We start from the raw sequence: 26,734 nt of genomic DNA, 5'->3' as shown, positions 1-26,734 counted from the left end.
GCATTCTGTAACATAGACATTATGGTAATAGCGATTTTCTCTCCATCCCTATTTTGTCCAGCGATTTCCAAGTTATAAGATGTGAATAAGACTAACTGCTCACTTCCACCAGCAGCTGACCTGGTGGGCTTCTGAGTTCAAAGAGTCATTTCCTTGTCTTACCTCCAGCATTGGAGGGCCGTGTGACATTGCAGAGCCTTGTTTCTCATTGATTAAAGGAGCTCGTGCCTCATAAAGCCACTGGTAAGGGCCATGGAGCTCATGGGCCATCAGGCTTCCTGCCTATCACCTGTGGGTGGAATTGACATTACCCAATGAGTTCTTCATCGGGTCACCCGGGAGGGAGTGGCCCATGGGTGGAATGACAAAATCTCATAGTCAGTCTTTGCAGTTTTCTCCACAGGTAAAATGAGATTTTGGAAGATTTTCATTTGTTTGTATTTGTCCCAAGGTGAGTCTTACATATTTTGAGCAACAAAACGAAGATCATTATGAAAATGTCCGTATGGAAGCACTCTAGGGCCATTGCTCTTTTTTATGAGTCCTCGTGCTAAGTCCCTGAGCACTGTGGCTCCTGGCTTAGCTGGCTAAATCAGAGTCACAATTCTCTTCTTAAGCCTCAAAATAAGCTGCTGATGATACTTGCCTGTTGGGCAGACTAATCAAATACATTTGATGTTTCAGCTGACTCCAGATACTTTTCCTGGCTCCTCCTTGGGTCTTTAACTGTCATCCCAGATCCGCGGCGTGCAATGAGGAAAACTGAGTCAGGGAGGAAGTGGGACTCCTTTTGCTGCGATGAACCACATTAGCTTTGGATCGTCTGTAGAATGCACCCTGAACAGTTCTTGGAAAATGAATGATTATTTGGCTTCTGCCCCACGTTCAGTTTTCTTTGGCAGCTGCAAACATATCCTAGCTAGAATCCTTATCGTCTTGAAGTTCATCAAAGATTTTGAGCAGTCACGGTGGAGACATAACCTAAGTACATTCATTCCCATTGAGACAATTCTTTGGTTTGAGCCGCAGAAGGAGGAATAAACACATGAATGTATTTTATTGAATCCCAGAGACCCCAAAACACCAAGACTCACTAATATATGCACACATGGATGGCAGAATCATAAACCTCACCTGACCTGTCAGTGTACTCTCAGTTTTTCAGGTTCTCCCCAAACAGGGAAACTGAAAAATACTTGGGCAGAAAGAAAATATCATCAAATAACACCTATTTCTTTCCAGCTGTAGAGATGGCTGGATATCAAAAGCACCACAGGAGCTATGCAATTTGTTGCCTCTTTTCAGCCCTCAGCTGGACTCTCAGTTTTCAAGAGGGAGAAAATGAATGTTTCCCAGCATTCTCTGTCCGCTGCTCCAAAGAAGTGAGGAGGCGGTGACTTCCAAACCTTCTGTATTTTCTTATTGCTGTTAGAGGGATCAACTGCATGTTTCCTGAGGGAAAAGGGTGGCTCACTGACCTACCTGAAGGCATTCTTTCAGTGGAAGCTAGGCAAGAGAATCCAGGGATTTCTTTTGCAGGTTTCTGTGCAGTGTCCCTGCCATCACGCTGCCTAAGATGTGAATATTCCTTCCCTGCATTTCAGAAGTGGCAATATTGGGGCAAGTGGTGGAGATCTAAAAAAAAAAAATCATCTTTATGCTCCCTACCTTGCCCCTGGTATGGATTAAACAGCCAGCACCCTCCTTCCCTTATACCCTGGGGCCTCCTGATGATACTTTCAGTTGCTCCATTGATTCCTTAGATTTTTGGGACACAAGGGCCTGCGTTGTGTCCTCCTGACAACACTTTCAGTTGCTCTATTGATTACTTAGATTTTTGTTGGCAATTAGGAGCTTTTCAGTAACATTCTTTGCTCCAACGGTAGTCTCTGCTGGCTCCTGTTCACTCAGGAAACACCTGAGCACGGGCCTCAGGAAAGCCTTCTATTAAATGGGCAGAGGCCTCAGCAGGGCCCCTGCGTGTTCATCTGCACAGCCAGAAACAGCTGGAGGGCAGGAGGAGCCCCGTTCACATAGGGTTCTGCAGCTTTGGAGTCACCCCGTTTCTTCCAAGTACTCTTCACATCAGTGGTTCTTAGCCTTGCCTGAACCATAGAGTCCTCTGAGGAGCTTTCAAATGAAGCATGGCAGTCTGGGCAGGTTGCAGGTCCATTAAATCCACATCTCCGGGGTGGGAGCCAGTGGCATCCTTGCTTTGCCAGAACTCCCCGAGTGACCCTAATGTGGAACCTGGGCTGAGAGGCCCTGCCTGAAGCTCAGTTACTTTCACCTGTGGGCGTAGGCGATCGCTTCCCTTTGTGGCTGTTGTCAGGAGGCAGAAAATCCCCTGGGTTGTTGGCTCCCTGGAGTCTTGTTTTTACAGAGCGCCCTGTTTCAGATGCAGCGACCCGACTGACGTTTTTACAAATAACCTTTTGGTGGCCTCCTGTCACTGCTGTCTCCCTGCAAGGGTTAAATAAGCCTCTCTCTCCCCCATTCCTTTTCACACCTGTGTCGTGTATTATTGGCAGGCCTCAGTCCTCAGGGTGTCCGATGGAACTGATAGATGCCAGACATTGTGGATATCTGCAAGTCCCTGGGCAGCAACCAGGACTTGAAGAGTAGACTTTCTTCTCAAACTTATCTTCACGCCGTTTTCCTTCCCCAGACCTCAAGTCTGGAGCCTGTATTTCCAGGGGTGGAATTTGATTTCCCCAGAGAGGAGCTGTGTTCGGCTTCTGGGCTGAGGAGCTAAGCGGCCAAGCCTCTCCCAGCCCTCTGTGGATTTGCTCCTGCATTATTCAGCGCCTTTGCTGACAGAGCACCATGTTCCACTTCTGAGCAGATCAGGGTGAGTTTCCAAGAGGGAACATTGCAGATGGCTTTGCCTTCAGGGATGGATTTTCTTCCTCCCAAGTGACTCACTTCTGGTAAAAAAAAAAAAAAAAAAAAAAAAACACAAAAAACCCCCACAAAACCTTGAGTCCCTTGAGTCTGTCCCTACCATCTTTGCTCAGAGGGAATTAAGGAGCCAATTCAGAACTTTAGGAAAGTCACATGATGATCCATTATCTTTTTGCTGGTCATTTCCTGGCCCGCTCCCCGCCACTGACTTGTAGTTTTTCATACGCATTTATTCATCCTTGAATTTTCTTTTTTTTGAGACAGAGTCTCGTTCTGTCACCCAGGGTGGAGTGCAGTGGTGCAATCTCGGCTCACGGCAACCTCCACCTCCCGGATTTGAGCAATTCTTGTGCCTCCACCTCCTGAGGAGCTGGGACTACAGGCGTACACCACCATGCCCAACTAATTTTTGTATTTTTAGTAGATACAGGGTTCATGGCCAGGCTGGTAACTCGAACTCCTGGCCTCAGGGGATCCGCCCACCTCAGCCTTCCAGAACGCTGGGATTACAGGCGTGAGCCACCGTGCCCGGCCCATCCTTGAAGTTTAACTGCAACCCCATCTCCTTCCCTCTTTGCATGGGTAAAACCCTACTGCAAGGACTAGAATTCCTTCCACTCACATCCCTGCTGCTGGTCTGGCCTTACCGTCAGTTGCTGTGACCATGGACAGGTTGCCTTGCTGCCTCTCCTGAACATGGGAGGGATTCAAGGTCTTTTTTCAGGGGTTGATTCCCAGCGGCTGAACAGCTGCTATCGGTGGAATCGGTTTGCACACGCAGCATCCCGGGGAGTGGAACAGTGCTTTCTGAGCACAAAACAGACAACGTTTGCTTCCCTTCTTTCAGTGAAGAGGAATCCACAGCTGGAAAATACTGGAAGGCAATTGTAACCTTAGGCAGTCAGCAACACTTCAGTCCTTTGGAAGTGGATTTTAAGGAAGAGGAGACTTCAGACGGTAGAGCTCTCTGTGATGTACCTCTTAGATAATACCTTTTTGATTCCTACACTTCTTCTCCTCTCACCAAGTGATAATTAAAAGGATGCCCTAAAACAGCAGTAAAGTCATAGACCCTTTTTAAAATAAATTTCATGAATTCACTACTTCTTCCCCGTCACATCTTCTCTTAACCAATGTAACTGCATTTGGTTTGCCTAAAAGAAGAAATGTTTCCTCTGCTCCTCGGCTCACCGTTAATTCCGACAAGACAGGCCTTTGCCCTCTAAAGGCGCAGGGCATTGGCCAAATCCCCTGTTTTACTGCATTCCTTTTTGGAGCTCAGTATTGGCCTGTCCTGATCCCCCCAGTTTGCCTCAGAATAATTATTAAGGCCATGTGTCACACCTAAGGCTGCTAGTCTGTGTGTTGACTGCCTGATTTATAATGAATGCTGAATTTGGCTAGGCAAATGAGAAATGTGGTAGGGTCAGCCTTCTGCCTCCTCCTGGTTTACAGACTCATCTTGACCTTTTGTTTTTCCCATCTAAGGCTTTAATTTGATACCCAGTGGGTTGGTCTTAAGCAACCAGCAACCGGGCAAGATCCAGAGGAGACTGTCCAGGCTGCCCCTCCCCTGGTCAGGCAGTCCCCCCGCCTCCCCGGCCAGGCAGACCCTGTTTCTTTTGCGAATTTCCTGCAAAGCTGTTGTTGACTTGGGGGAGCGGCTTTTGGTTGCTCAGGCTTCTTTCTGCTGCTGCAGAGGAATGTGTTCCCCCGTAGAGGCTGTTGGAAAGGGCAGCACAGACAAGCCGGCTTCTCAGGCATTTAAACAAGTTGTCTGGAAGTTGTCGGACTCTGCAGCACATCAGCCCGTCCCTTTGTTCCTTCTGTAATGCCGCAGTGTTTATGGAGCCCTGCCTTTTGGAGGAGTGGGAAGTGGAGCTTCCAACTTTTAGCCTATGTGTTTCTGTCATTTAGAGGCAATATGAAGATTATGACCTTTTCTGGAACTGCTGCCCCCCCCCCCCAAAATTAGAAAATGATTAGTTTTGATTACATTGACCCTGACCACTTTCTTCCCAAGTGGAGCTGACCACGATTCTGTGTTGGAGCCGAGGTTTTGTATCTGCATATTCCCCTGGGATGGGAACTGGGTCAGTTATTATTGTTCTAACGAGCAGGTGGAATCGGGGTCTCTGAGGCATGAGGGAGATTCCATTGTCTTCTGTGTATTCTGCTGGTGTTTCATATCTGATGAAGGTCGCTTCTTATCCCTAATTGTCTGACTTCCTCCTGGGTTTTGTATTCTGAGTATTAGAAATCACAAGTTGATCGGGCCAGGCACGGTGGCTCATGCCTATAATCCCAGCACTTCGGGAGGCTGAGGCGGGTGGATCACGAGGTCAAGAGATCGAGACCATCCTGGCTAACACGGTGAAACCCCATCTCTACGAAAAATACAAAAAATTAGCCGATCGTGGTGGCGGGCGCCTGTAGTCCCAGCTACTTGGGAGGCTGAGGCAGGAGAATGGTGCAAACCTGGGAGGTGGAGATCATGCCACTGTACTCCAGCCTGGGCGCAGAGCAAGATTCTATCTCAAAAAAAAAAAAAAAAAAAAAATCACAAGTTGATCTTTCTGAATGTTGGGGCCCAATGTAACATGAGAGAAATGGACAAGTGAACCTTTTAAGGACTCATAGTAATTTGACCCTCTCCTGTATGTTTCCTTACTGACAGTGACATGAAGGGGAATTGCCTGGGATAGACTTAGGCTGTCTAGTGTCATATGCTGATTTTATTAATCCAAAGATTTCTGATAGGAATTTATTTCCATTTCAGTGGGACTAGAGTATAAAAAATGCTTTGTTACAATTGTTTACTTACACCACCACCACCGTAAGTAATAATAGTAGTTAGCATTTACCCTGTGTGTGTTACCTACAAGGTGCTGTTCTCAGCACTTCATGTGAATTATTTCTCAAATTATCCCCCAACTCTCTGAGACTGCGCTGTTAACATTTTGCTTCGTAGCTAAAGAAACATCTTAGAGAGGTTGAGTAACTTTTCCAAGGCATACTCAGCAGCAGGCAGGACTTGAACCTGCTTTGTGATTTGTGAATTCACACTTTTAACCACCCTTCACTGCCCATCTACACTGCCTCTTGCACATCTCATGTTTTGCCAGATGGGAAAACTCACCAAGGATGAGACTTCCTTAAGATCTTCTTGAGTATAAATAGGCCATCTGTTGATCTGTGTGTCTATCAGATTAGGGGCTCTTACCACAAGCCAACATATGGCAGAAAAAGAAATGTATTGATGTCTTGCGGGACAGTTAATAAAACACAAACGTGCAGTACAACTTCTTTAACCTTCAGTCCTTCTTGGACCCAAATTCCCCTACCCCTGCTGCCAAGCAGGCCTCTACCTGATGGGGTGGGTGTCCCCATCAGCTCTGTGCTGGCCCAGCTTCCTTGGGGTTGGCTCTCACCAGAGTAAGGGCACAAAATACAGATCTTGAGGGGTCTGCAGACCATCAGAGGAGCCTGAGACCTTTTCTTGGTGGCTCCTGTTGGATCTGTCCTTCCCTTTTTAATCCTGGTGGGATCTCCTCACTACCTGGTCACTGTCTCTGTTCTCACAACAAGATTTAAACAGTTATAGGATATCAGAGAACTGTGAGACCACAAAGTCTTCTAGTCCATTCGCCTCCTTTTAATGAGTGGCCCACACAGCTGTGGGGTTGTAGCATCCAAGCCAGACCTCCAGTTTCCTTTTCAATAAATACCTCCCTTTGAAATAAAAGAGAAAACTTACATCAAAACAGCGTCATGCCTGGAACATACTGAATGGACAGCATTTCCTTTCTTTCCCTTCCTCGTTCCCCTGATTATTAATTATTTGCCTGACTTTGGATAGCTGTTGGCTTCTGTCCTCTGATATTAATGTACTCATAATTTCTGTTTCTTACGTGGTTTTGGACTAATTGTTCTTTTTTTTTTTTTTTTTTGCACGTGCTCTGCCTCTCCAATTCTGACATTTCTTGCAGTCCTTTCAGTATATTTCTGATCACAGTCCCAAATGACATTGAGAAGCCCTGATAAGAAAATGGTGTGTAAGAAACATGAGCTATTTGTCTATGTGACTAGAACTTTCCTGGTGTACTCTGTCCAGTTCAGACCATCTGAATGCAGTTGTCTGACTTGCGGATAGATCCTCCTCTGATCCGTCATTCAGAGAAAAGCTGCGGAAAACACACAAGATTAGAAAAATAAAACCCACATGTAAAGGCTGTAATGAGGTTACAGCATAGATTATGCAGTCTGGGTAAAGAAGGATAATGCAAATTAAAATATCTGAAATATTAGAATAACATAAACATAGTTATCTTCAGAGCCGGAAGACCCGGGTTGAATCTCGGCTTCTTCCCTTACTGGCCATGTAACCTTGGGCTTCTTGCTGAACCCCTCTGAGCTGCAGAAGGGGGGTTGCTGTTGTTGATGTCATCATCACCAGTGGCCGCAGTAGAAGCTATCAGTGATGGTGGTTATCACTATTATTTTCGTTGTTGTTAGTAAGGAGAGCTAACAAGATGGCTCCAACTGCTCTTGCCCCGTGGGAATTAGTTTTCTGCAGTGGATCATGTGACAGATTCCTGTGGATTCCTGGGATGGATTCAGCCACCTGTCCTTTCTTCTATCCTCCTATACTCCTCAGATTGAGCACCATGTGGGTCCAGGCCCTGCGATGAGTGCTCAATAGATAGAGGTGAATAACGGGGGCTTAGTCTTATGGAGCCGGCCTGTAAAATCCCCTCCACCATATCCAGTGCATATAGCTGGGCATTCTTTGCATAGATCACCCCAGTTATTAGAATCTGTGTTTCAGTAATTCACTCTCTGGGCTCCATTTCTTCCTCGTGAATTTTACTCTCAGGGAAGCCCCGACTGTGCTCCTGAGGCTGTTTTTTTATTCATAGTAATTGAGCATGCGTCCAGGAATTGAGGACTCTTGCCTATCCAGGATCAGAGGTGGGGAGGAAAACCACGGTGTTTCAGTCCTTTTTTTCTTTTTGAGATCCGTAATTCACCAAAGCCAGGTCCACCGAAGTAAATTATTACCATAATTTATCGTGAGAATTATTTGAGGCCACAGATAAGCTTGCAGGTAAGTTTCATTGAGAAAGTACACAATTTTGAAATGAACTCTAACCCTATGAGTCTGTTGCTCTAGGGATCTTAGGATGGTTTTAGGAGGTAGTGTTAAGAATCACAACTGCGTTGTTAAATGCCAGGTGTTCTTTGTGATTTGATTGAGGCTATAGTTGGGATTCTTTAGGTTCTATATGTGGGACACCACCTAAATATTAACGTTCTTGGGAAGATTTTGTATAGACAGCTTTCTCTGTCGTCCGAATGCCGTGTGTTCTTCAGAGCATGTCATAAAAAAAGTCATGAGACACAAATCTGATGGAACTTTCTTTAGCATGTGTTTAAGACCTGTCATCTTCCCATCTCATCTTTGCAGTCGAAAAATACCAACGTTTCCCTGAACAAAATAGAAGTATTTTCTACTTCCCCATTTCTGAAGCTCCTAGACATTTTATATTTCTTTTGAGTAAGAGATTGCTTCGTATCCAGGGGCCTGTGCATGGTGCCTTTTCTTTTACTGTGGGTTTTTGTTTTGTTTTGTTTTTGGAGATGGAGTCTTGCTCTGTCGCCCAGGCTGGAGTGAATTGGCATGATATTGGCTCACTGCAATCTCCACCTCCTGGGTTTAAGGGGTTCTCGTGCTTCAGCTTCCCGAGTGGTTGGGATTACAGGTTCATGCCACCATGCCCAGCTAATTTTTTGTATTTTTAGTAGAGACAGGGTTTCACCGTGTTGCCTAAGCCAGTCTCCTGAGCTCAGGCAGTCTGCCCGCCTCTGCCTCCCAAAGTGCTAGAATGACAGGCGTGAGCCACCACGTCTGGCCCCTTTTCTTTTTCTTGATGTTACTGAAGACTTTATTTTGGAAGTAGTGAGGGCGCAGAGCTGATCCCTTCTGGAGATGTGTGACAGGGTAAAGAACGCGACTTTGAAACTCCGCGGCTTTGAAACTCCAGTTCTGTCGCTTAAAGCTGTACATCTTTCAGAGTTACTTAACCTCTCTGAACTTTAGTTTCCTCTTCTGCATAATGGGAGACTAGCATGGGGTGGCTTTGTGAGGATTAAATGATGAGTAGACCTGAAGTATCTGGTGGGATCTCCAGCAGTTAGTAAATGGCAGCCATTTTTATTCTTCAGTTTCATCCCATGTTGGTAGTACTCTCCTGATCCAGTGATGGGCATTAGTGGCATTTGGGACTTGAGGATAACCTTCATAGGTTGGAATGAGTACCATGCAAAACAGAATTCCGCACTTAGCCAGAAAGCATTCCAGTTAGCAAACTACCTGACGGTGTAATGTGCCCAGAGGACCCAGGAGGGCCATCCCAGGGAGAACAGCATCGTCATTTCGGCTGACCACACTCTGTCTCCTGAGCTCTCATCTGAGGCCCTCATCGCAGGCATAGGCATATTAGCAGTTATGCTGCCAGACTTTTATCAGCAGTCTGTACTTCTCCTTTTATCTTCCGAACTGTGATGAAAAGAACAGTCCACTCCCTTCTGATCTCAACACTTACCAAAGCTCATCTGTTCACAGGCAAATGTACGTTTTTTATTGGAGACTGAGTTTCATGTGTAGATATTATTGTATTTCTGTGTGGTGTCCTCAGATTTTCACTCTTGTTTTTTCTCCCGAATGCCTTTTTTTTAAAAACTCCTTTGCACTCTTAAACGTCAGGCTGAGTGTCTGTGTGTAAATAAATGCTTTAGGTAGAGACTATTGTTCTGCTATGACAAGCCTTAAAGCAGCACAGCAAGAAACAATATGTTTCTAATTTGTGAGTTTTTCTTACGTTTCCCCTTTGCAAGGCTAGTTATTTCATTAAATTCATTTAATTTAAGCTTTCAATCCTTTTTTTTTTTTGAGATGGAGTCTTGCTCTATCCCCCAGGCTGGAGTGCAATGGTACAATCTCGGCTCACTGGAAGCTTCACCTCCCAGGTTCACACCATTCTCCTGCCTCAGCCTCCCCAGCAGCTAGGACTACAGGTGCCCTCCACCACGTCTGGCTAATTTTTTTGTATTTTTAGTAGAGATGGGGTTTCACTGTGTCAGCCAGGATGGTCTCGATCTCCTGACCTCGTGATCTGCCTGCCTCGGCCAGGTGTGAGCCACCACGCCCGGCCTAAGCTTTCAATCTTAATAAGAATGGCTAACTTTTAGATGAGAGTTTAACATCAGAAAACCTCATCATACCCAGAGAGATGCTTCTTTAATTCAGATCTGAAGGGACGAATTTCCTTGTTCTGGATTAAACAGCTCACTCAGACGCACCAAATGAATGCAGCATGCAGTCCTAGGTGGCACCAATCACAGAAGAGTGAAAAGCATAAAACAGTTTTAGAAAAGGTCACCACACTTAGAAATAGAAATCTACCCTTGCTCACGCAACCCGAGAGATTTGAAAATAATTTCGAAAATCAATTTAAACATGTAGGCCACCCGTCTTTTGGAGAGATGCAGTTGGTGCCTCTCCTGCAGAAGGGGTGTTAAGCTGTTGCATTTGTTGCCAGGGAGGTGATGTTTTCCCCATTGGGAACCCTAGGCCAGCAAACTTCGGGAAGTGTCTGTGGCAGCTTGAATGCTGCTATTTAAGAGCTGATGAAGAGGCAGCTTGGAGAAAACCTCAAAAATAAATACTCTGATTCATCATTGTTGTTCAGGCTTTCCAGCCGTCAGAGCCAGCCCAGGGTTCTGAGACAAAGGGTAACATTCAGCACAGAGCCCAGCGGAGAGTCTGGAGCCCTGACTGTCTCTAAAAGAGGGGGCGGAGAGGGAGGTAGCTGCCTGCAAACCCTGGAGCGGGGCTTGGTGCTGGGGGACAGTGTGTGCTGGTTTTGCTGCTTTGGGGGTGAGGAGAGGATGAATAATCCAAAGAGGGACATCTCCCGAGAGCAGGGACTGTCTCATAAATATCCCAGAGCAGTCAGTTGGGTGGCGGGCTGCCGTGCGGGGGCTGCAGTTAGAAGCAGCACTCGGAGTGGGGTGGGGCCTCCCAGCGGGGCCCTGCTGCACTTTGTGCGTGCTCTGTGGTCGAAGGCCAGCTGGGCCTGAAGGCAGAACATCTGGATTTTGCAGAGGGTTCCTAGGCAGAGACGGAATTCGGACTCTAGGCTCTGTGAGACCTTGTGTGAAACCCCCGGTTCTGTCTCTGTCACTTCTTTGAGTCCCCCACTTCTCTATCAAAAGATTGAATGTGGTGGCTTACAACAGAGGCAGTCAAGGGTAGTTATTAGCATCGTGGTTTGACCTCAAGATCTGCCACTTCCTGGACCTATTTCCTTGTATATTTCTCTGGGCGCTCCCTGAGCCTCCCTTTTCTCAGCTGAGAAAATGGTCACACCTATGGTATCCCACACTGTGGAAAATGATCACATAAGACAAGGTATGTGCAAGTATTTGGTAGACCCCTACAGAGGTAGGAAGTGGCTGTTACTAGCTGTTTCCACTGGTATTCTCTGGCCATCTCAGAGCTGTTTAGGGAACATTCCAGCTACAGAGGAGGGCAAGATTTAGAGTAGACTCTCAAATGAGTCCATCTTACTTTTTGTAAGAAGGAACTCTAGTAAGAAAGTTTGAACAAAGATGTGAACAATGAGGGGTTTTGTTTTGCTTTTTAACTAGATTTTAATATGTTGTGTGCTGTTTCTTCACTGCAGAGATTGACCACGAGTTAGCTGCAGATTGTAGTTCAGTAAGAAGGTCTTGTGGTACGTGCTCCTGCGGCCCCCACCTCAAGCTCCTGCCTCTCGTGTTCTTGAAAGAAATGAGGGCACCTTTGCAGAGCCAAGGGAAAATGCAAGATTTTGGAGGCTTAGCCCCTTTATGGTTTTTTCCCCCTGTTGCTTATATTGATTTCTGCAGCAAAGAGCAGTTGACTGGGATTGAAAGCTACTCTGCTGGTCTTGGATGTGGAAGAAAAAATAATTCCCACTTTCCAAATAGAGGCCGATCCAGAGGCAGCAGATGCCAGAGGCAGCAGATACTAGCTGCAGTTCTGCAGGCAGGAATTGCATGTGCAAAGCGGAGCTGACGTCCAGTCCACACCTCATAGCACTTTGGAAGTGCATCTGACACCATGTGCCTGCCACACACAAGCCACAAAGACTTTTTGAGGTGACAGGTTATGCCAAAAATTAAGTAAAAATGACATGGCTTCATATGACATTTACATATCTGTATTTTCAAGGTTTCAGAACATGTGCCCTATAAAAATGTACAACTGCGTTGTTGAAAACTCTTCTGAGTCTCTTAGGATTTTCTATCAGTGCATGCCTCTCGGTTATCACTTAAATGTTAAGTCCCTAAGCTTGCATGAGCCCCTAAAATGTTTTTGAGTCCCACAGTAAATTTTTGGCTGACCACATTTGTTCTATGTAAGGCTGATAACAAGCCACCATGTGGAATCTCACGGTGGGACTTCAGTGTCAGGCATTTACAGAGGCCTTAAAGCTCATGTTGCGATTATTATGGTTCTTTTCCCCAGGAGAAAAAGTCATTTCATGCCTTTAAAATTACTAGTTAATATTTAAGGAGTTTATATGGAGTAGACTGAGCCAAGCATTTCCCCCTTAACTTTAATTACAGAGAGGCCTTAAGAACCTGTTCTGTATTAGATGGTGTTTAAAATATGATCTTTTTCTTTATGCTTAGGATTTTCACGATGTGGTTTGCAATTAATTTGTACGTGCACAGTCTTCATGCTAGTTTCTGTGGACATACAGTGGTGTTGCTTGGCTTTAAGAGCTTCCTGTGTGTGGTTGGGAGATGGGCAGTTAGTAAGCCACGTGTGTGTAAGAAAACCCAGAGCATAGAAGTCGCACGTGAGAGTACTAGGTGCTGAGTACCATGGGGGTGAGAGCAAGGAGGGATTATTTCTGCCCCAGGAAGTCTTCTTGGGAAATAGAGCAGTTATGAAGGACCTGGAAAGATGTTTCATTAATACTTGGGTGAGGAGACAAGATAGTCCTAAGTAGGGAGGGCAGAGCACCCTGAGTAGAGGCGTGGTGTCAGGAAGTGTGAGAATTCTTCAGAGACCAATAGTCGGAAGGGATTCCTCCGCAAAGGCCTGCGGAAGGATATGAAGGTTGGAAAGACCAGTGGGAGCCATTGGGGAGACTCAACAAATGTGTATTGTATTGTGTGTGTTTCACTTGAAAAATTATCATGCTATTAATGATATTTATATCATTATATATATATCATGATATATATAATATCATGATATATATATTATATATATTATATCATGATATATATATTATATATATTATATCATGATATATATATCAGATTAATGCATTTTTTTGTTTTACTGGATTCAAATTATATTTGACAAGTCATTTCATTCTAGTGTATGCATGTGATTTTCTTGGAATGAGGGTAACATTCTAAAGATAGGATTTGATGAGTCAGTGAGGTATTTTTCAAATAGATTACTGTACTTAGAAAATGTTATAGTCATAAAATATCTTGGAGTTACAGTTAAGAGTCAATTATTGTTTCATCTATAGGCAGCCAATTAAAGTTGAATTATGCTGTTATTTTCACTCAATTTCCAAAGCTATGAACTTCTATAATTTCTATCCTTGTTTACAGTCAGTATAATGTTTAATGCAATGTGCCTGATTTAGCGCTTTGCATTATAAATTTTGCCTGATAAATAACCAACTTATTTTCTTCCGTATGATGACAGATTTCTGCACAGTGAATGGAGCTTAGTGTATTTATATAAAATGTAAGTCTGGGAGAGTTTCCATTATAGTTCAAGTATATTAATTGAATGTTCAAAAGAATGCAGTATTTGTGGTTTTTTGGCATTCTTTGAATACCATGTGGCTCTTCTCTCTTCCTTCTCAACAAAACCCCTGTCATTTTTATTATTTATATAATGAGAAACTGTAAGATACTAAAACATAAGTTACTGTGAGGTCTGGCTTTTGATGCTGTGAAGTATCCTTTGTTATTTGAGACTAATGAAATGAAATCAGTGAGCTCCAGCTTGTCTACTAGTATGTTGCCTTGAAACAATTACGTTCTTTTGAACATTAAATTAATATATTTGAACTATAAGGAAACTCTCCCAGACTTGTATTTTGTATAAATACACTAAGCTCCATTGACCGTGCAGAAATCTGTCGGCATACGAGAGGAACAAGCGGATTATTTATCAGGCAGATTTTATAATGCAGAAATATGAAGCAACATAGTGCTGTGCTGAAGACAGAATTGAACATTGTTAGGCACTTAGCAATCCTAAGAGGCATCGTGAAGTCCATGTGCCCTACACCATAGAAAAGGCCACACCCCAAAGTTCTGAAACAAGCCTGGTTTGCTGACTTTCTGGTGTCAAATGTCAGAAGCAGAAAATGGGAGGATGGTAAAACAGTGGACTCAGTGAGAGCAGCACTGAACTTCAGCAGGCCCTGTAACTGTACAGAAACAAGATTGCTAGGCTGGGCGCTGTGGCTCCCGCCTGTAATCCCAGCACTTTGGGAGGCCGAGGCAGGCAGATCACTTGAGGTCAGGAGTTCGAGACCAGCCTGGCTGACATGGTGAAAACCCTGACTGTACTAAAAAAAAAAAAAAAAAAAAGATACAAAAAGTAGCCAGATGTGGTGGTGTGCACCTGTAGTCCCTGCTACTGGGGTGATGGGGGGAGCTGAGGCAGGAGAATCGCTGGAACCCGGGAGGTGGAGACTGCAGTGAGCCAAGATCAGACTACTGCACTCCAGCCTGGGCGACACAGCGAGACTTCATCTCAAACAACAGCAACTACAAAAGATTTCTCACGGCCACTTAGTTTAGGAAGAAGACCCCCATGTAGTTCATGAACCCATTTCTGTGAACCAAAATACTATAAACACCAGTATTCTAGGTCACCACTGTGATCATTGAGAAAATGTTAAAGTATATTGACATATTCTGTTTAAGGAAACAAAAGACTTAAAATGCATTTTAGAAATATTTGTACACGTGCTGGTTTAAAAAAGACTGAAAACAAGCCTTAGTATATAAAAAGAAAATATTCAGTTTTCCAGAAAAATGAGGCTACTCCCTTACATGAAGCCTTGTTATAGTACTTTTAGTCTTCTTTATTCAAAGAAAGAATTACCAATATCTTTTTTTTTTTCTTTTTAAGATGGAGTCTTGCTTTGTCACCCAGGGTAGAGTACTGTGACGTGATCTCAGCTCACTGCAACCTCCGCCTCCTGGGTTCGAGCCATTCTCCTGTCTCAGCCTCCCAAGTAGCTGGGATTACAGGCAGGCGCCACCACGCCCAGCTAAGTTTTGTATTTTTAGTAGAGACGGGGTTTCACCATGTTGGTCAGGCAGATTTCGAACTCTTGACCTCAGGTGATTCACCTGCCTCGGCCTCCCAAAGTGCTGGGATTACAGGCATGAGCCACCACACCCGGCCACCGATATCAATGTTTAAAAGTAAATTATTACAATTTCCCTAGGTGGTTAATAAATTACCATTATTTTCTCTATTTTACAGATGACGAAATGATAAGTAACTTACCCAAGGTTATGTTATTTAAGTTAATCAAATGTTTATTGATTGCCAGACTTTTTTCTAGGCTTAAGCAAATGTTGGAAGATACTTCTCTGAGCTTTCAAAAATGTCATTTCTACTTGTCAGTGCTGCAGGAGTTTAATACAGATTTACATACTGTATGACTTTACATTTAAAAATGTTTGTATCCTTGTAGTAAGACTGTTATTTTTTTTTAATCCTACATCACATCATGCATTCCTGAGTGTGAGCTACCAGTGTTTTGTCTAGGGCTAGATTACTAGAGCTAAAATATCGGGAGAATTAATGAGAAAAAAAGGCTTAATGACTGAGGCTCTGTCAATATCATTTTTTGTGGCAGGCCATGTTTACTTTAAGGAAAAATGTCAAGCAAAACTTTATCAACACAAATATAAAAGAGAAGAACATTTAAAAAATCTGATCATTATGGAAATTGTAGTCAGTGCAGAATGTGTCCTGCAGAATCCAAATGTTTAACGAACGTTGGTGGAAAATATGAAGTGTGTGATGTGATTGGAAAGTTATTTACCATATTCATTTTTCTTTTAGAAAAAAAAGTAAGTTAGATTTTGTATGAAAATAAACCTTACTGAGACTTGTTAATTTTGCTCTGAAATTTACTGTCTGATACTAGTCTGGCCAGTCTAGCTTTCCTTTAGATTAATGTTAACATGATATTTTGTTTTTTAGCCTTTTTCTTTTCATGTATCTGTGTCTTTAAGTCTGTAAAACGAGTTTCATGTAGACAGTATCAGTATGTAGTCTGGTCCTTTTTTATCTGCTGTGACAATCTTTGCCGTTTAATTGCAGTCTTTACACCATTTATATGTAATGGAATTATCATTAATTTACCTGGGATTATAATTTACATTTAATGACCACTATCATCTTTCTGTTTGCATTCAGTTCATCCTCTTGTTCCCTTTTTCCTTCTTTTGGGATAATTGAGTGTTTTTCATTATTTCATTTTATTATGTTTGGCTATATTAGTTTCTAATATGGTTAGCTGTATTAGTTTCTAAGGCTGCCATAATAGATTAACATAGAGTGTCTTAAAACAACAGAAATATATTCATACACAGTTCTGAAAGCTAGAATTCCAAAATTAAGGCCTTGGCAGGGTCATGCTTCCTTTGAAGGCTCTTGGCAAGAATCTTTCCTTGCATTTTCCTATATTCTGTTAGTTGCTGGTAATCCTCTATGTTCACTGACTTGTGGCTGCATCACTCCAATTTCTGCCTCTGTCTTCACATGGCCATCTTCCTTCTGTGTGTGCCTGCCATTTCCAAATCTTTCTTTCCTTATGAAAATATCAATCATTGGATTTAAGGGCTACCCTAATCCAATATTGACCTCATGTTACTTGATTACATTTGCAAAGACCTTATTTCTGAATAACGTCACTTTCACATAGACCTGGAGTAAAGACTTTGAGATATTGTTTTGGGGAACACAATACAACCCACAGCATTAGTTTTACCTCTTCATGTTTTGTTTTGTTTTGTTTTGTTTTGTTTTGTTTTGTTTTGTTTTGTTTTGTGGTTGTTCTAGGGCTTGTAATATAAATCTTTAATCAGGCCGGGCGCAGTGGCTCACGCCTATAATCCCAGCACTCTGGGGGGCCGAGGCGGGCGGATCACGAGGTCAGGAGATCGAGACCATCCTGGCTAACATGGTGAAACCCCGTCTCTACTAAAAATACAAAAAATTAGCTGGGCGCAGTGGCGGGCGCCTGTAGTCCCAGCTACTTGGGAGGCTGAGGCAGGAGAATGATGTGAACCCGGGAGGCGGAGCTTGCAGTGAGCTGAGATCATGCCACTGCACTCCAACCTGGGCAACAGAGTGAGACTCTGTCTCAAAAAATAAAAATAAATAAATAAATAAATAAATAAATAAATAAATAAATAAATCTTTAATCAATCAGTCTACTTTCCAACAATATTGTACCACAGCACGTATGGTGTAAGAACCTTACAACAGTTTACTTGTATTTCCCCTCATTTTGCCAAGCATCAAATACTATGACTTTAAGCTCCTGTAGCATCTCCCGTATCTGTCCCCTCCTGTAGATTCCTACTACTGCCGACTTAAGGTAAGCTCCTTGTTATTTCTTGCCTTTTGTCTTCAGTAGTCCGGAGTTTCACCAGTTTACTTTTGCGATCTTGCCCTTACCTATCTACCTTCATTTCTCACTTAGGTATCGTGTTTATGTCTCCACATGTGCCTGTGTATGTTACATCTCTGAACTTTGCTCACACTGAACTTGAACACCCTGCCCTTCACTTATCTTTCAAACAGTTATTTCCCTTGCAAGACCAAGACAAGTCTTGCCTTCTTTGAATCACTCAATGCAGTCAGCTGTGGTCTCCCTCTGTGCCCTGCTGTGGATGACACACACCCCAATCTCATTCCCAATCCCAGGTCCTGTTATGTTTTACTGGATGATTTATCTATCCTCTTCCTCCAAAGGGGATAGGAACCTTGTGAGAGTCATCTCCTAGCATCTAGGATGTCATCAGACTGATAATCACTGTTCAATGAATGTACACTGAATGAAGTTATCAATGAATCAGTAAGTTGAGTACTGGTTTCACTAGTCCTTACTATTTACCGAGAATTGTTTATAAATGACTAAATGTTCCCTTAGTAGGTGTGATGAATCCTACCCACCCTGGGTAAGTTCCATGGTTGCTCATTGTTAACTTCATCGAAAGTTACTTGAGAATCGAGAGTCATTTTGACAGGTTCAAATATTGACAGAAGGACATGGACATATTTTCCAGATGCCTTAAAAAAATAGGATGATTTCCTCATTGAAGTAGAAAATAATGAACCCTTGATACCACCAGTTCAACTCAAATATTTACTTGGGCAAATAATTATTTGCAAGCAACAAAACCATCTTATGGCATTTTATTCTGACACATGAAAGTGCTTATCATGAGAAAACCATACACACATCTTTTAGATAATTTTGACCAGAAACATTGGAAGGATATTCGTGACACATCCTGGCTGCTTAGAGGTTTGCAAAACATGCTGCTCCACTCTTTTTTTAGGCCTGTACACAGATCCCAAGTCATTTTTTAAATATGGAAATGTTTAAGGTGTTTTCATGTTTTCTGATTAGGGAAACCATACCAATTGTAGCTGTAATAGTGGGACTAGAGCCTGAGGGAGCTTTTCTCTGATTCTTGTTCAGGGGGGTTTCCTTAAAGTCGACAGTGGAAGAACATTATAAAGCAAAAACTACAGCTCCTTACACTTCTCCTTAGCTGTGAAAATAGAGACCAGAAATTTCCTGAGATAGTGGTGAAGGCCACCAAACCTCACAGGGCTGAGTCAGCTGGTGCCCATGAGGGTGCCCCTCCTTGACATTTCCTTCCTCCTGGCAGGAAGGAGAGGGGCAGAGAGTCATCTCCTGCCACCTCCTTCCCCCCAGAAAATGATTTATAACGCTTGAGGGATCTACTGTGAGCAAAGTTCAACACACATGCCTAAAGGACAAGTCCTCTAACAAATGAGGACTTAGCAAGTTGCCTACCAGGCACCAAGCTGTGTATACCACACAGGTATTTCTCACTTAATCTTTACAACCCATTACGATGTGGTATCCTGAGAGGTGCCCCCTCTCATGCATATCCGTATGCCAATCACTGGAACCTGTAAATATTGCCTTATTTGGAAAAAAAGGGTCTTAAGGTGACCCTATCCTGGACTATCCGCATGGGCCCTATATGCCATCCCATGGGCTTTCTAAAAGGCGGGGCCGAGATTGGAGCGATGCTGACGAGGCAGGGAGGCTGGAGGAGGTGAGAGCTGGATTCCCTCCTAGCGCCCACAGGAGAATACGTTTAGGTAAGTTTTTTTTTTTTTTTGGAAGCAGGCTGTTTCTCTGTTGCCCAGGCTGGAGTGTAGTGGCGCAATCACAGTTCACTGCAGCCTCTGCCTCCCTGGCTCAAGCGATCCTCCTGCCTCAGCCTCCTGAGTAGCTGGGACCACAGGTGCACTACCACACCCAGCTAATTTTTGTATTTTTTGGTAGAGATGGGGTTTTGCCATGTTGTCAGGCTGGTTGCTGAACTCCTGGGCTCAAGCGACCTGCCTGCCTTGGCCTTCCAGAGTGCTGGGATTACTGGCATGAGCCACCGTGCCGGGCCACTTTCTGTAATTTTAAGCTACCAAGTTCATGGCATTTTTTTTTTTTTTTTTTTTTTTTTACAATAGCCACAGGAAGACCGTGCAGGTGCCATTATTGCCTTGTTCTACAGAGGTGGAAACTGAGGCTTAGAGAGATGGATTAAGGTGCTCAAGGTTATAAATTGGGTGTGGGTGGAGCTGGGATGCACGCTCAGTCCTTCGTCCAGAACCTGGGCTCTCAACTTCTTCCCAGTGAAGAAATGCTAATTTGCGTCTATGGCTGATAACAGAGTAGGTGGGAACCAGCCAGAGTCTGGTGTAGCTCAGCAGGTTGCTCCCTTCTGTCACGTGATAATAAGAATCACTTGTGGCCCAGGTCCCTCTAAAGAGATTGAAGTCTTAGAGGAGGTTGTAATGGGACTCTCCAGGCCATGGGACAGGAATGACAGTGCATTTGCCTGTGTCGTAGCCACCTGCTTTTAATCAGCACTTTCAAGGGGGCTGAAACCACAGATTTCACGTAAATTGATACTGAGCCGTTGTGTGAATTCCATGTGGACCTCCTCTGGTGGTGGTTCTAACCCAAATTATTTAAAGTGTTTGGTAGGAACAGAAGCCACTTGCTGATGAGAGAGAGGAGTAAAAAAGACACTGATTTTCCATTCTGGGAATTTTGTTTCTTAAAGCAAGAAAGAAATCCTGAATTGCCTCCTATATTGCTGTTTTTATTCCCCCCTTTTGAATGGTCAGTGAGGTGTGCTTCTTAATTGTGACAGCACAGATAGAATTCACCTTGGGCCCAAACAAGAAGTGAAGGATTAAGAAATCTAAAAGGAATGAAGTTTATGGGGACATGAGTCACCTCTCATCACACACCACTACCTCCTCCCCCGGTTAAGGAATTCCTCTGAAATTCCCTGCGTGTTTCTCTTTAGACTCTTAAGACCCCTGGGTACTTGCATCTCCATTTGGAACGACTTGAGAGAATCCCTGGCCTGTTGTATTTCGTATACTTCCCAGTGTCTCACACACAAGCAGGCTTGCTTTTCTGACACGTGCAGAGTTTTACTCTTTTTTTCTTGGGTAAAGAGATCCAATATTTCTTGGGTAAATAGCCATGATGGAAAATGAGATCGCAGGACTAAAACCAGTTAGATGATATTTATCTGCTTCTGAGCCAGCATTCTCTCACAAAGGCTTCCCTTTGAGATGTTCCTGAGTGTAGGTCCCTGGGGAAAACATGCCGAGTTTCTGTACAAACTGTCCAGTCTCTTGACAATTGAAAGTTCCGCAGCAGATTAAAGAAGGCTCTGGGTCCGGGTGCAGTGGCCCACGTCTATAATCCCAACACTTTAGGAGACTGAGGTAGGTAGATCATCTGAGGTCAGGAGTTCAAGACCAGCCTGGCCAACATAGTGAAACCTTGTCTCTACTAAAACTACAAAAATTAGCTGGGTGTGGTGGCGGGTACCTGTAGTCCCAGCTACTTGGGAGGCTGAGGCAGGAGAATGGGTTGAACCCGGGAGGCAGAGGTTGCAGTGAGCCGAGATCGTGCCACTGCACTCCAGCCTGGGTGACAGAGTGAGACTCTGTCTCAAAAACAGATGATCAATCAATCAATCACTAAGGCTCTGGGAATGGAAGTGGGAAAGATTCTCCTGTGCGGGTAAAGGAAAGCACAGCCCTAATTAAAGCTTCCTGCCAGCATTAGAGGCCCGTTCATTCACTGCCTCCTCCATGGTGCGATGCAGGTGCAAAGGGAAGCAACACATTGGTCTTTCTTGCAAAGAGCTTGCAAAGCTGTATACTGTTGAGCATGTAAGAGTGGGGAGCTGTGTGTGTTTTATGAAAATGTCTTTTGTTGCCAAGCGTAGCTCTTATTAAATGCCATCTTTTCTTTTAAAGCCTATATAACTTAGGAGTTACGTGGGCAGTTACATCAATTTTGTGTTGGTGTATAGTAAATTACCCTAAAACACAGTGGCTTAAAACAATTGATGTTTATTATGTCACAGCATCTTTTTTTATTGTTGTTTTTTGAGACAAGGTCTTACTCTGTCGCCCAGGCTAGAGTGCAGTGGCACAGTCATGACTCATTGTAGCCTTGATCTCCTGGCCTCGAGGGATCCTCCCACCTCAACCTTGTGAGTAGCTGGGACCACAGGCGTGCACCACCACACCTGGCTAATTTTTTTTTTTTTTTTTTTTTTTTTTTTTTGAGACAGAATCTCGCTCTGTCACCCAGGCTGGAGTGCAGTGGTGCATCTTGGCTCACTGCAAGCTCCACCTCCTGAGCTGACGCCATTCTCCTGCCTCAGCCTCCCAAGTAGCTGGGACTACGGGTGCTCACCACCACGTCCAGCTAATTTTTTTGTATTTTTGGTAGAGATGGGGTTTCACTGTGTTAGCCAGGATGGTCTTGATTTCCTGACCTCATGATCCGCCCACCTCAGCCTCCAAAAGTGCTGGGATTACAGGCGTGAGCCACCGTGCCCAGTCCCTGGCCAATTTTTTATACTTTTCCATACAGACAGGGTTTTGCCATGTTACCTTGGCTTCATGGTATCTTTGGGTCAGAAATCGGTACCCAGCTGAGCAAGGTGTCTGCCTCAGGGACTCACACAAGGCTGCAATCAAGGTATGGGCTGGGGCTGCGGCCATCTCACACCTTGAGCAGGGGAGGACCCATTTCCCAGCCTGCTTTTCGCAAGCTGTTGGAGGAAGCCTCCCTTGATTCCTTGCCGTAGGGCAGCTCTCAGCATGGTAGCTGGCTTCCATCAGAGTGAGTCAGAGAGGGCGAGCAAGACGAAATCAGTCTTATACCTAATCCAGGAGTGATACCCCATCACTTTTGCTATATTCCATATACTTGAAGTGAGTCACTAGGTCCAGCCCATACTCAAGGGGAAGATATTGTCTGAACACATGAGTACCAGGACAGGGGGCAGGGGCAAATTAGGGGGGAACTCAGAGGTTGCCTGCCGTAGCAGAACAGTAAGTTTCACTTGAAGCAAGCATTTTTTATGACAATCCTACTTTATATATATGAGAGAGAGAGGGGAATTATCTTTCTCTTCTTTCCTTTACTGAAGTATAATTCACATATTACAAAATGCATAGATCTTAAGTGCATAGTTTGAATTCTGAAAAATGTTTGGGATTTTTTTATTTTATAAAACCCTGGGCCATGAGATTTCTTTAAATGCCAAATACTATAGATTTATTTACAGTGTACGTATTTATGTACAATGTAAACAGTAGGTGTATTTGGCCAGGCAGAATGACTCACGCCCGTAATCCTAGCACTTTGGGAGGCTGAGGTGGGCAGATCACTTGAGCCCAGGAGTTTGAGACCAGTCTGGGCAACATGGCGAAATCCCATCTCTAGGAAAAAATGCAAAATTAGCTGGGCGTGGTGGTGCATGCCTGTACTCCCAGTGACTCGGGAGGTTGAGGCAGGAGAATCAACAGAGCCTGGGAGTTAGAGGTTGCAGTGAGCCATGATCGCACCATGGCACTCCAGTCTGGGTAATAGCTAAGACCCTGTCTCCAAAACAGAACAAGAAGATGTATTTTTTATGGATTGCATATAACAAATGTCCCTAAAATGTCGTGGCTTAAAGCAACACCATGTATTATCTCGCAGTTTCTGTGGGTCCCAGTTCAGCTGTGTGCATCTGACTGAGGGTTTCTCCCAGGCTGTAGCCCAGAAGTCTAATCATCTGAGGCTCGACTGGGGAAGGATCTGCTTCTCAGCGTGCTCATGTGACTGATGGCAGGATTCAGTTCCTCATTGATGTTAGACTGGTCCCTTAGTTCCTTATGGCTGTTGGCTGGAACTTGGCCCTCATTTCCTTGCCCCATGGGCCGCTTGCTTCCTGCAAGCATCCAAGCCGAGACTATGAGGGGAGAACTGCCAGCAAGGTCGCAGTCACGGTCTTTTATACTCTAATTACAGAGGTGACAACCTGACATTTTCTCTATAGTCTGTTCATTTGGAGCAAGCCACTAGGTCCAGCTTACACTCAAGAGGAGACTACACAAGGGCATGGGCACCAGGAGGCAGGGACGCACTGAGAGCCATGTCACACACCGCCTCCCGCCATGTCTGATGAAATACACTCTAGACATAACTATTTTAAGAACCTACCAGTTTTATGACTCCAGGTATGTCTTTTCAGTAGAACATCTAAATACAGACAGCTAGAATAACTAAATTTTATAAAAATCTGAATAATTTTTTTTTTTTGAGACAGAATATTGCTCTGTTGCACATCCCAGAGTGCAGTGGCGTGATCTCGGCTCACTGCAACCTCTGCCTTCTGAGTTCAAGCAATTTTCCTGCCTCGGCCTCCCAGGTAGCTGGGACTACAGGCACATTCCACTATGCCTGGCTAATTTTTGCATTTTTAGTAGAGATGGGGTTTTGCCATGTTCCCCAGACTGGTCTCGATCTCCTGGGCTCAAGGGATCCACCCGCCTCAGCCGCCGAAAGCGCTGGGATTATAGCGTAAGCCACCCAGCACCCGGCCTGATGAATGATTTTTAAATTATGACTCCCCTATGCTCAAATGAGATTGGATCAAATAATGTTTTCTATAGCAAATAATTCCATAGCTAGAAAGATCTTTGGTAGGTAGTTTCCTTCCTCTTGTGTGTTCCCTGAGCTCTTCTACTGACGTTTTGGAATATTTTCACAGATTGCTGAATAGTCCTCCCTGCAAGAGGTAAAGAGCTTAACTCTTATCCTCTTACATGTGGACTAGATTTCGCGACTTGCTTCTAATGAATAGAATATGGTAGCAGTGACAGTGTGTGACTTCTGAGAATAGCTGTAAAAGGCTTCATAGCTTCCTCATACGCTGTTTTTCTTGGATCACTTGCTCTGGGGAAGCCCAGCAGCCATGCCATGAGGACACTCAAGCAGCCTTTGAAGGAGCTGCTGGTGAGGAACTGAGTCTCCCTGCTGACATTGACATGAGCGCAGCATCTTGGAAGTGGATCCTTTCATTTTTCAGGTACCGTGCCAGGGCCTGTGAGGGAACCAAGACGTGTAAGACATGGCCTGTCTTTAGTGCTTAAGGAGTAGAGGAAAGCTGCTGCCATCTCATTGTTCAGGAGATGACGTGTGTGACCGGGGTGATCCAGAGGGTCTCCTTGAAAGCACGGTGTTGAGTCTTGGACCTTGGGGTAGAATTCAGACAGGCTGATGGACAACTAAAGTGGTTCGGAGGCTGGGGTATAGCATGAGGTCATTAAAATGATGGTGCTGAGAAGTATAAGACCTGTAAGTGGAGAGCTGGGCACCAGATATTGGCATGAAGAGAAAGAAGACACCTGTGCTCAGAAGTGAGCCTGCCAGGGCAGAGTGAAGACTTTTTGCTGGCCAGGTACGGTGGCTCACACCTGTCATCCCAACACTTTGGGAGGCTAAGGCAGGAGAATTGCTCTAGATCAGCTTGGGCAACATTGTGTGACCCCGTCTCTATGAGGAAAAAAAAAAAAAAAGAAGAAGAAGTAAAAAGTAAAGAGAAAGTTATTTCTCAGAAAATAGCCTTGGACTTGTTCAAATTTGAATCAAGTGTGAACTTGTCCCAGTGGAGCCATGGAGCCCAGGCTGTGTGTCAGAAAGGTCTCCTTGACCCAGAAGATTTTTAGAGCCTCCATTACCAATCACGCTGTGACATGTTTCTTGTTCCCATTGGGGCCTGCATTTCAAACTTTGGGCTGGAAGAGAACGTTCCCATGACTACTCACATCATTTCTATTACCTAGAACTCTTCTCCCCAATAGTCCCATGCCCGTCTCTACCTTTTGAGATCCTACTCACTCTCCAAAGGTAAGATGACCTGTTATTTTAAAGGACTTTTTTTTTGGTGGGGGGCACTAGCAAATAAATAAAATCTATGGATGTGAAGGGGGTTGGGTTATGACATCCACTCCCCCATTAGCAGCCTTGTCCTTCCTCTTGGCTTCCCAAGCTGTGTGTTCTGTTGAAAAGGAGGCCTCTCCTTGCCCCAGGAATGGACCGGCCAGTTGGGATTATCTGTTGCCTCTGAACACTTGTAGTACTGTGTTGATACCATCCCATTATACTTGTGATTCTACATTGCCACCTTAAGTAGATTGTAAATTCTTTTTTTTTTTCAAGAGACAGAGTCTCACTCTGTCACCCAGGCTGGAGAGCAGTGGCATAATCTCAGCTCACTGCAACCTCCACCTCACAGGTTCTGGCGATTCTCCTGCCTCAGCCTCCCGAGTAGCTGAGACTACAGGCACATGCTGCCACGCCTGGCTAATCTTTTGGTATTTTAGTAGAGATGGGGTTTCACCCTGTTGCCCAGGCTGGTCTCGAACTCCTGAGCTCAGGCAATCCACCCGCCTTGGCCTCCCAAAGTGCTAGGATTACAGGCGTGAACCACCACGCCCAGCCAGTAGATTGTAAATTCTTTGAAGGCAGGTATCGTCTCTTCCTGTGCAGTCAGCACAGCATTTTAAATACAATGCTTGCTTAGGAAGGGCTGTTTTTCTTTCTGGACTATTGAGTGTGGCAGGTGGAGGGAGTGCCACGCAACCAGACTTCTTGGCTGCCACACACACTTGGCTTCTTTTATGGACGTTGCCACCTGCAGATCCCTCACCACCAAGAACATGCTTTTCTACCGTATTGCAGAATCTTTGTGGAGGATCCTCGTTCGTCCTTAACTTCCTTTGTGCCACACGCTTCCCCACTTCACTTGGGCACCTTTGAACAGAGAAACAGGATTGCTGCCTCCCCACCAATGTCATAGTTGCTCTTTGCAAATGTCCCTCCTTGGAAGTATATCTTGTAGAAATCCTAGTTTCTAACTTCATCCAAGAAATTTCTAGACAAGTTGTAGCCTAGATGATCCTTTAAGAGCCACTTACACTACTGGAAAACAACTCCACCCAGATTCTTATTTGAGTTACAGGGACAAGAAGTCTTTGTATTGTGGGTTATTATTATTTTTTTTTAATTTTTAAGACATTTTTTAAAGTTCTATTATGAACTACCACAGTTGACAAATAGTTTCCATAGCA

The 26,734-nt window shown here is 44.3% G+C and overlaps 1 protein-coding gene across 4 annotated transcripts in view; it reads left to right on the top strand.

Annotated features, from left to right (window-relative positions):
* Positions 1–26,734, top strand: part of PRKCA (protein kinase C alpha) — a 511,284-nt gene that overhangs the window by 231,386 nt on the left and 253,164 nt on the right. Inside the window, exon 1 of one of the 4 annotated variants that reach the window (XM_073005117.1) lies at positions 19,141–19,390. The exons of the other annotated variants lie outside the window; for them this stretch is intronic. The gene's annotated coding sequence lies outside the window, so the exon portion shown is untranslated. Of the gene's footprint in view, positions 1–19,140; positions 19,391–26,734 lie in introns of those variants that run through there. 4 annotated transcript variants of the gene reach the window in all.

This window comes from Chlorocebus sabaeus, chromosome 16 (genome assembly GCF_047675955.1).
Source record: "Chlorocebus sabaeus isolate Y175 chromosome 16, mChlSab1.0.hap1, whole genome shotgun sequence".
NCBI classification, from domain to species: Eukaryota; Metazoa; Chordata; class Mammalia; order Primates; family Cercopithecidae; genus Chlorocebus; species Chlorocebus sabaeus.
The sequence above is the reverse complement of the archived record's forward strand: the minus strand, read 5'-3'. Positions and strand labels throughout refer to the sequence as shown.